The sequence below is a fragment of the Trichechus manatus genome, unplaced genomic scaffold (assembly GCF_000243295.1).
Source record: "Trichechus manatus latirostris isolate Lorelei unplaced genomic scaffold, TriManLat1.0 scaffold00088, whole genome shotgun sequence".
Classification (NCBI taxonomy): domain Eukaryota; kingdom Metazoa; phylum Chordata; class Mammalia; order Sirenia; family Trichechidae; genus Trichechus; species Trichechus manatus.
Window position 1 is genome coordinate 2,056,799 of NW_004444024.1, and position 11,173 is coordinate 2,067,971.

Below are 11,173 nucleotides of genomic sequence, written 5' to 3' on the forward strand. Positions count from 1 at the left end.
AAAGCATATATCGCTGTTTACCGGTTGTTCTGTCTCCTGCTGGAAGCTCCGTGAAGCTGCTTTCTCATACCCCCATTTGCTGGTCTCTGACAGGAGTCCAAGATGGTGGATCCGTGCTGCGTTAGCTGATGGGGACCTCTCCACGTATGTCTCCTCGCTGTCTGCTCTCTGTCAGATTCTTATTCCATTTAATGCTTGGCTGAGTTCTTTATCTCTTCATTTGATGTTTAGGGTTTCAGAATTGCTGTTTTCTCTGTTTGGCTTAGTTTTTCAGATCTTTGCTGTGGAGGGACGTCATGGTGCTTCTGCCTAGAGTGCCATGTTGCTGGAAGTCTCGGCACTCTCCTTTTTATTATTTCTATCTCTTCATTGATATTCTCAATTTGATAAGGCATTATCATAATACTTTAATTTTTTTTAAGCATGATTTCCTTTAGTTCTTTGAATATAATTTAAATTGCTGCTTTAATTCTTTATATGCTAAATCTGACGTCCGGATCCTTTGAAACTTTCTGTTGTTTCTTTTATTTCCTGTGTATGGGTCACACTTTTTTATTTCTTTTGTCTCATAATTTTGTGTTGAAAACTGGGAATTTTAGATAACATATTGTAGCAACTCTGGATGTTGATCACCCCCTTCCAAGGCTTGTTGTTTGCTTGTGTATTTAGTGACTTTTAAAGTCGCTATTTTAGTGAAATCTATTTCCTCCTGTGTGTGCAGCTTCTGATATCAATTCTCAGAGGGCACAGCCTTGGGTATGAGCATAGTGGGATGACAGTCATTTTAGCAGGGCTCTGTGTCTCTTTCCCTTTTCGCTCTGTTAAGCAGTCTGCTTCATTTGGTATCACATCCAGTTGTTAGTCTACTAATTACTGAGTGATTACTCTATTATTTTTTGATAATGTCCTGGAGTGTGAATTGCTCCACAGTCTGATCCAGTTAAATTCAGGCCTCTTTGCAGGAATAATCTTTGAAGGCAGTCTTTGAGGTTTGTTCTGACCCTGGGAGCAATCTTCTTAGCTGTCTCTTTCCCTGGTTTTCTCTGGTAAACTTCTAGCTGGTCTAGGATTTAGCTTGTTGCTCTCATGGAGTTACCAGCCTCCTCTTAATTGCTTACTACCACAATCTCCTCTGTTTTCAAGAGTGCCTTAAGCTTGAACTTTGCGACATTCTTTTCCAAATAAAGTCAGTTACTTGGGGAGACCTTTGGGCTCTGGTCTTATGACCTGCCTCTCCCCATTGGCAAAATTCTGTGCTACTGCTCTGGTGCTTGGAATGAGGAATGTAGCCCACTTTTCTCTGAGTGACACCCCTGCTTCATGAGGAGGGCTCTGGGGAGGAGTGGTGGCCTCTGATCTTCTCAGCATGCCTCTCCCAGCATGGAACTTCTGCTCTATGTGCAAGCTGGGTTGAGAGCAATCAAGGCCCCAGTATTGCTCTGCTCTGTTGTGCCTGATGTAGAGCCATGCAAGTGGAGACTCAGTGGAGTAAGAGAGCCCCTGACCTCTCAGATGCTCTTGCGTGGAATAGAGCCTCTGCAACATGGAGCTGGGAGAGATGAGAAATGCTGTCAGCCTTCCCTTCCCAGGGAGATATGATAGACTTGACTGTGAGCTGGGGGGAGAGGTAGCTCTGTGTTCTTGGCTGCATGTGCTTGTAGTGGGGTTTCCTTCATGCTGAGCTGATAAAGGGGTGGGGGTCACAAACTCACTGTTCTGAGATTTAGTAGATTTTATTGAATAAATATTTCTTCACTTGCTGTATGCCCTTAGGACTTTAAATGTGTGTGCGTTTTCAAATCTATAGAAAAGATGAAAGAGTAGTACCATGATTACCTGCACACCCTTTGCCTAGATGCACAGATAGTTAATATTTTGCCATACTTGCTTTATCTCCCTGGATACTTCCTCCTCCCTGCAGCCCACTTGAAAATAGTTACAGAATTTCATGACACTGACTTTTTGCACAGTCTAATCAAGTTGTGATGCATCTGGGATCTGCACCCCTGCCCTTCAATCTCCACGAGTCTAAATCTTCCTCTCACTTCAGAGGTCAGCCAGCTGCAGGGTTGCTTCTTCCACAAAACCTTCCCTGATGCCCAGTGAGAATGACTGTTCCTTTTCTGGACCCCTTACACCTTGGAATCATGAACCTGACTTCTCTGCCTCTCCCAACCCCACTCAGGCGCCCCCCCCCCCAAGAGTCCAGACCATAGTCCTGCACACTGGTGCTTAATTGACTTCAGTCAACACATTTACAATGTTGCATTATTCTTTTATTGTGGTAAATATATATATAACAAAACATTCGCCAGTTCAACAATTTTTACACATATAATTCAGGGAAGGAACCCTGGTGATGCAAATGGTTAAGCTCTCGGCTACTAACCGAAAGTTGGCAGTTCGCACCCACCAGGTGAGAGGACACCACATACCATGCAGGGCCACACTGGGGTTGCATTTGTGTGCAGAGTGAACAAACAGGGGCTGTAGGAGGCTGGCTTTATAGTAACAAAAGGATGAGGTGACCACTGTTTTCCATGGGAGGATGTAATTGATTTGATTGAATAATTTTGAAGATTAGCAGGGAATTGAAACCTATTAGGTTGAATACTGAGAGGAGTGCAGCTGATTTGGCTGATGGGGGAACTAGCTGGGTGGGGAGCCTTCTTGTTGGGGGCATATCTGGAGAGAGCAGAGGCTCAAATATGTTAAAGCAGCAAATGAAATTTTAGACCTTACAATACATGAGAGCGGGGAAAGTTTGGGAGGAATGAGGAGTGACTACTAAAGGGTATGAGGTTTTTTGAGGGGTGATAAAAATGTTCTAAAGTTGATTGTGGTGGTGGTTGCATACCTTTGTGAACATACCAAAAAGTGAACTGTAGGAGGAGCCCAAAAAAGGTACAGAGAGAATTTTTGAAGATTTAAAAAAAAAGTTTTTTTTTTTTTTGTTGCCCTTTAGATGAAGGTTTACAGAGCAAACTAGTTTCTCATTAAACAATACACATATTGTTTTGTGACATTGGTTGCCAACCCCATGACGTCAACACTCTCCCCTTCTTGACCTTGAGTTCCCCATTACCAGCTTTCCTGTCCCCTCCTGCCTTCTCATTCTTGCCCCTGGGTTGGTGTGCCTATTTAGTCTCATTTTGTTTTATGGGCCCATCTAATCTTTGGCTGAAGGGTGAACCTCAGGGGTGACTTCTTTACTGAGCTAAAAGGGTGTCCGGGGGCCATACTCTCGGGGTTTCTCCAGTCTCTGTCAGACCAGTAAGTCTTTTTTTTTTTTTTTTTGTGAGTTAGAGTTTTGTTCTACAATTTTCTCCAGCTCTGTCTGGGCCCCTCTGTTGTGATCCCTGTCAGAGCAGTTGGTGGTGGTAGCCAGGCACCATCTAGTTGTGCTGGACTCAGTCTGGTGGAGGCTGTGGTAGTTGTGGTCCATTAGTCCTTTGAACTAATCTATCCCTTGTTTCTTTGGTTTTCCTCATTCTCCCTTGCTCCAGACAAGGTGAGACCAGTGAAATATCTTAGATGGCCACTCACAAGCTTTTAAGACCCCAGATGCTACTCACCAAAGTAGAATATAGAAAATTTTCTTTATGAACTATATTATGCCAATTGAGCTAGATGTTCCCAGAGACCTTGGTCCCCACAGCCCTCAGCCCAGTAATTTGGTCCCTCAGGGAATTTGGATGTGTCTATGGAGCTTCCATGACCTTGCCTTGGACAAGTTGTGCTGGCTTCGCCAGTATTGTGTACTGTCTTACCTTTCACTAAAGTCACCATTTATCTATTGTCTATTTAGTGTTTTTCCCTCCCACCTCTCCCCTCCCTTGTAACCATCAAAGATTGTGTCTTTTTGTGTGTAAACCTTTTCATGACCTTTTTTAGTAGTGGTCTCATACAATATTTGTCCTTTTGTGATTGTCTTATTTCACTCAGCATAATGTCCTCCAGGTTCATCCGTGTTGTAAGATGCTTCGCAGATTCATCGTTGTTCTTTATCATTGCATAGTATTGCATTGTGTGCATGTACCATAGTTTGTTTATCCATTCATCTGTTGATGGGCATCAATAGGTTGTTTCTATCTTTTTGTTATTGTGAACAATGATGCAATGAACATGGGTGTGCACATGTCTATTTGTGTGAGAATGTCTATTTCTCTAGGATATATTCCTAGGAGTGGGATTGCTGGATCATACGGTGTTGCTATTTCTAGCTTTTTAAGGAGGTGCCATATCGTTTTCCAGAATTGTACCATTTTGCATTCCCAAGAGCAGTGCATAAGAGTTCCAATCTCCCACAGTCTCTCCAACATTTGTTATTTTCTGTTTTTTTTTTTATTTGTGCCAGTAATGTCGGGGTGAAATGGTATCTCATTGTAGTTTTGATTTGCATTTCTGTAATGGCTAGTGATCGTAAGCATTTCCTCAGGTGTCTGTTAGCTGCTTGAATGTCTTCTTTGTGAAGTGTCTATTCATATCCTTTGCCCAATTTTAATTGAATTATTTGTCTTTCTGTTGTAGAGGTGTTGGATTTTCCTTTAGATTTTAGAGATTAGACCTTTGTTGGATTTGCCATAGCAAAAATTTTTTCCCAGTCGGTAGGTTCTCTTTTTACTCTTTCGGTGAAGTCTTTTGATGAGTGTAAATGTTTAATATTTAGAAGATCCCAGCTATCTAGCTTATCTTCTGGTGTTTGTGTGTTGTTAATTATAGTTTGTATCCTGTTAATGCCATGTATTAGGGCCTCTAGTGTTGACCCTATTTTTCTTCTATGATCTTTATAGTTTTTGGTTTTATATTTAGGTCTTTGATCCATTTTGAACTAGTTTTTGTGTATGGTGTGAGGTATGAGTCCTGTTTCATTTTTTTTGCAGATGGACATACAGTTTTGCCAGCTGTATTTGTTAAAATGACTGTCTTTTCCCCATTTGATGGACTTTGGATCTTTGTTGAAGATCAAGTGACCGTAGGTGGATGGATTTACATTTGAGTTCTTAATTCTGTTCCATTGGTCAATGTCTCTGTCGTTGTACCAGTACCAGGCTGTTTGGACTACTGTAGCTATATAGTAAGTTCTTAGGTCAGGTAGTGCGAGTCCTACTTTATTCTTCTTCTTAAGTAGTGGTTTACTTATCCAGGGCCTCTTCCCTTTCCATATAAAGTTAATGATTAGTTTTTCCATCCCTTCAAAGAATGCTATTGGTGTTTGGATCGAGATTCCATTGTATTTGTACATTGCTTTGGGTAGAATTGACATTTTCACAATGTTAAGTCTACCTATCCAGGAGCATGGTGTGTTTTTCTGTTTATGTAGTTGTCTTTTGGTTTCTTGCAGTAGTGTTTTGTAGTTTTCTTTGTGTAGGTCTTTTACATCCCTGGTTAGATTTATTCCTAAGTATTTTATCATTTTAGGGGCTATTATAAATAGTATTGTTTTCCTGATTTCCTTTTCATTGTTCTCTTTATTGGTGTATGGGAATCCAACTGATTTTTCTATGTTTATCTTGTATCCTGCTACTCTGCTGAATCTATTAGTTCCAGTAGATTTCTCTGGAGTCTTTAGGGTTTTCTACGTATAGTATCATATCATCTGCAAACAGGGACAGTTTAACTTCTTCATTACCAATTTGGATGCACTTGATTTCTTTTTCTTGCCTTATTGCTCTAGCTAGAACTTCCAGCACAATGTTAAATAGGAGTGGTGATAAAGGGCATCCTTGTCTTTTTCCTGTTCTCAAGGGAATGTTTTCAGCTTCTCTCCATTAAGAATGATGTTGGCTGTTAGTTTTGTATAGATGCCCTTTATTATGTTGAGGAATTTCCTTTCTATACCTATTTTATTGAGAGCTTTTATCAGGAATGGATGTTGGACTTTATCAAATGCCTTTTCTGCATCGATTTAAATGATCATAGGAATCTTTTGTTTTATGTGGTGGATTATGTTGATAGATTTTCTAATGCTGAAACATCCTTGCATAGCTGGTATGAATCCAACTTGGTTGTGGTATATTATTATTATTATTATTGTTTTTTGATATGATGTTGAACTGTACTGGCTAGAATTTTGTTGAGAATTTTTGCGTGTATATTCGTGGGAGATATTGGCTGTAATTTTCTTTTTTTGTGATGTGTTTGCCTGGTTTTGTTATCACGGTTATGCTGGCTTCATAGAATGAATTCAGAAGTATCCCTTCCATTTCTATGTTCTGAAACAGCTTGAGTAGTACTGTTGTAAGCTCTTCTCTGAATGTTTGGTAGAATTCTCCAGTGAAGCCATGTGGGACAGGAATTTTTTTTTGTTGGGAGTTTTTAAAAATTACCTTTCAATCTCTTCTCTTGTTATGGATCTGTTCAGATTTTCAACTTCAGTTTGTGATAAATTGTGTAGGTAGTGTTTCTAGAAATTTGTCCATTTCCTCTAAGTTTTTTAATTTGTTGGAGTATAGTTTTTCATGTCGTCATTGTTGTTAGGTGCCATCGAGTTGGTTCCAACTCATAGCAACCCTAGGTACAACAGATCAAAACACTGCCTGGTTCAGTGCCATTCTCACAATCATTGTTATGCTTAAGCCCATTTTTGCAGCCACTGTGTCAGTCCATCTTGTTGAGGGTCTTCCTCTTCTTCACTAACCCTCTACTTTACCAAGCTTGATGTCCTTCTCCAGGGACTGATCTCTCCTGAAAACATGTCCAAAGTACGTGACACATAATCTTGCTTCTAAGGAGCATTCTGGTTGTACTTCTTCTAAGACAAATTTTTCATTTTTTCGGCAGTCCATGGTATATTAAATATTCTTCACTAACACCACAATTCAAAGGCGTCAGCTCTTCTTTGGTCTTCCTTATTCATCATCCAGCTTTCACATGCATATCAGGCAATTGAAAACACCATGGCTTGAGTCAGGTGCACCTTGTCTTCAAGGTGACATCTTTGCTTTTCAACACTTTAAAGAGGTCTTTTGCAGCAGATTTGCCCTTTTGTAATGTTCTGCCATTGCATTTCTTACTTGGGTTATTTGTGTCTTCTCCTGTTTTTCATTTGTCAATTTGGCCAGCGGTTTATTGGTTTTATTGATCCTTTCAAAGAACCAACTTTTGGTTTTGTTGATTCTTTCTATTATTTTTCTATTCTGTATTTCATTTATTTTTGCTCTGATCTTTATTATTTCCTTTCTTCTGGTGGTGGTGGGCTTCTTTTGCTGTTCTCTTTTGATTTGTTTGAGTTGTGTAGCTAATGTTTTGATTTTGTCTCTCTCTTTGTTTTTGATGTGTACATCTATTTCTATAAATTGACCTCTGAGCACTGCCTTTGCTGTGTCTGAAAGGTTTTGGTATGATGTGTTTTCATTCTTGTTTGATTCTAGGAATTTTTTGATTCCATCTTTGATATTTTCTATTACCCAGTGGTTTTTAAGCAGAGTATTATTCAGTTTCCAGGTATTTGATTTTTTTTTCTTGCTTTTTCTATTATTCATTTCTACTTCGATGACGTTGTGATCAGAGCTAATACTTTGTATTATCTCAGTGTTTTGGATTTTGTTGATGGTTGCTTTGTGGCCTAAGATATGGTCTCTTCTGGAGAATGTTCCTTGTGTGTTGGAAAAGAATGTGTACTTTGCTGTTGTTGGGTGGAGTGTTCTATATATGTCTATGAGGCCAAGTTGGTTGATTGTGGCCTTTAGATCTTCTGTATCTTTGTTGAGTTTCTTTCTAGATCTTCTATCCTTTACCGAGAGTGGTGTGTTGAAGTCTCTTACTATTATTGTGGAACTATCAATTTCTCTTTTCAGTGCTGTTAGAGTTTGTTTTATGTATTTTGGAGCTCTGTCATTGGGTGCATAGATATTTATTATGGTTATGTCTTCATGGTGTATTGTCCCTTTGTTATATAATGTACTTCCTTATCTTTTATGGTGGATTTTGTCTTAAAGTCTATTTTATCTGAGATTAGTATTGCCACTCCTGCTCTTTTTTGGTAGCTTTTTGCTTGACATTATTTTTTTCCATCATTTTATTTTTAATATACTTGTATCTTTGCTGCTAAGCTGTGTCTCTTGTAAACAGCATATTGATGGATCCTTTTTTTTTTTTATCCATTCTGTCAATCTTTGTCTCTTTATGGGTGCATTTAAGCCATTTATGTTCAGTGTGATTATTGACAGGTGTGAGTTTATTGCTGTCATTTTGTAGTGCTTTTTTTGTGGTGGTGATGTTTTCTTTGTTCCTTTTACTCTTCTGTGCTGAATTCCTTTTTTTTGTGATTTTTTTCCCCATTTTTGTAGATTTTATGTTTACCAAGACTTTATTTTTTCCCTTATTTTGATGAGCAGGTTTGTTAACTTTCTTTGTGGTTACCTTGAAATTTATCCCTATTTTCCTAAGTTTAAACCAGTCTTTTATTACTTGATATCGCCTTGACTTCCTCTCCATTTGAAGGTTCTATACCTACACTGTTTATTCCCTCTTTTATTGTTCTGATGTTGTTATCATTTACAGATTGACATCTCTGGTTCCTTGTAAATTTTTTAGTTTTGTTTTATTCTTGAGAGTTCACTAGCTAGGTTGGAATCTGGCTGATGTTGTCTTGTGTCCTAGATTCAGGTTATTGTCTGATGTTATTGGTTCTCTAACTGAAGAACTCCCTTTAATAATTCTTGTAAGTTTGATTTGGTTTGTACATATTCTCTTAATTTCTGTTTATATGGAAATGTCCTAATTTCACCATCATATTTGAGTGAGATTACACCTCAACATAAAGAAAACAAAAATCCTCACAATTGAACCAATAAGCAACATCATTGTAAACAGAGAAAATATTGAAGTTGTCAAGGATTTAATTTTACTTGGATCCACAATCAACACCCCTGGAAGCAGCAGTCAAGAAATCAAACGACACATTGCATTGGGCAAATCTGCTGCAAAATACCTCTTTAAAGTGTTCAAAAGCAAAGATGTCACCTTGAAGACTAAGGTGAGCCTGAACCAAGCTGTGGTGTTTTTAGTCACCTTGTATGCATGCGAAAGCTGGACAATGAATAAGGAAGACTGAAGAAGAATTGACACCTTTGAATTATGATGTTGGCAAAGAGTATTGAATATACCATGGACTGCCAGAAGAAAGAACAAATCTGTCTTGGAAGTACAGCCAGAATGCTCCTTGGAAGCAAGCACGGCAACACTGCATCTTACATGCTTTGGACATGTTATCAGGAGGGATCGGTCCCTGGAGAAGGACATCATGCTTGGTAAAGTAGAGAGTCAGTGAAAAAGAGAAAGACCCTCAATGAGATGGATTGACAAGTGGCTGCAACAATGGGCTCAAGCGTAACAATGATAATGAGAATGGCACAGGACTGGGCAGTGTTTCGTTCTGCTGTACTTAGGGTTGCTATGAGTCAGAACTGACCCAACAGCACCTAATGACAACAATATTTGAGCGAGAGTTTTGCAGTATATATTATTCTTGGTTGTCAGTTTTTTTCTTTCAAGATTTTATATATATCATTCCAGTGCTTTCTTGCCTGCATGGATTCTGTTGAGTAATCAGGGCTTAGTCTTATCGTTTCCCCTTTGTATGTGACTTTTTGTTTTTCTCATGCTGATCTCAGAATTCTTTCTTTGTCTTTAGAGAGTGTGATTATGATATGTCTTGATGATTTTCTTTTGGGGTCTATACTATATGGGTTTGTTGAGCTTTTTGGATGGCTGCTTTTCATCTTTCATGATATTAGGGAAGTTTTCTGTCAGGAAATCTTCAATGATCCTCTCTGTGTTTTCCTTTTTCTCCCCCTGTTCTAGAGATATGATCACACACAAATTTTTACTTTTGCTTGTATCACACACTGTCCTCAGGGTTTCTTCATTCTTTTTTTTGTTTGTTTATCATTGTAGTTTAAGTGAAAGTTTACATTTCAAGTTATTCTGTATACAAAAATTTATACGTACACTGTTATGTGACCCTAATTGTGCTCCCTATACTGTGACAGCACACTCCTCCTTTCCGCCCCTGATTTCCTATGTCCATTCAACCAGCTCCTAACCCTCTCTGCCTTCTCATCTCACCTCCAGACAGAAGCTGTCCATTTAGTGTCATGTATCTACTTGAGCTAAGAAACACATTCTTCATGAATATTATTTTATGTCCCACAGTCCAGTCCAATCTTTGTCTGAAGAGTTGGCCTCGGAAATTGTTTTAGTTCTGGGCTGATAGAGAATCCGAGGCCCATGCTGATAGAGAGTCTGGGGTTCCTCCAGTCTCAGTGAGATCATTAAGTCTGGTCCTTTTACTAGAATTTGAGTTCTGCACCCCACCTTTCTCCTGCTCCATCCGGGACTCTCTGTTGTGTTCCCTGTCAGGGTGCTCATTGGTGGTAGCTGGGCTCCATCTAGTTCTTCTGGTCTCAGGCTGATGAAGTCTTTGGTTTATGTGTCCCTTTCTGTCTCTTGGGCGGATATTTTCCTTGTGTCTTTGGTGTTCTTCATTTTCCTTTACTCCAGGTGGTTGGGACCAGTTGATGCATCTTAGATGGCCACTTGCAAGCTTTTAAGACCCCAGACACCACTCACCAAAGTAGGATGCAGAACATATTCTTAATAAGCTTCGTTATGCCAATCGACCTTGATGTGCCCTGAAAGCATGGTCCCCAGACCCCCCACCCCTGCTACTCCGTCCCTTGAAGTGTTTGATTGTATACAGGAAACTTCTTAAGCTTTGGTTTAGTCCAGTTGTGCTGACTTCCCCTGTAGTGTGTGCTGTCCTTCCCTTCACCTAAGTTAATTCTTGTCTACTATGTAGTTAGTGAATAATCCTCCCCCACCTTCATAACCATCAAAGAATGTTTTTTCTGTGTTGAAACCTTTTCTTGAGTTCTTATAATAGTGGTCTTATACAATATTTGTCCTTCTATGACTGACTAAATTCACTCAGCATAATGCCCTTCAGATTCCTCCATGTTATAAGATGTTTCACGGCTTCATTGTTGTTCTTTATGGTTGCGCAGTATTCCATTGTGTGAATATACCATGATTTGTTTATCCATTCATCCGTTGATAGGCACCTAGGTTGTTTCCACCATTTTGCTATTGTGAACAGCTCTGCAATGAACATAGGTGTGCATATATATTCGTGTGACCGCTCTTATTTCTCTAGGATATATTCCAAGGA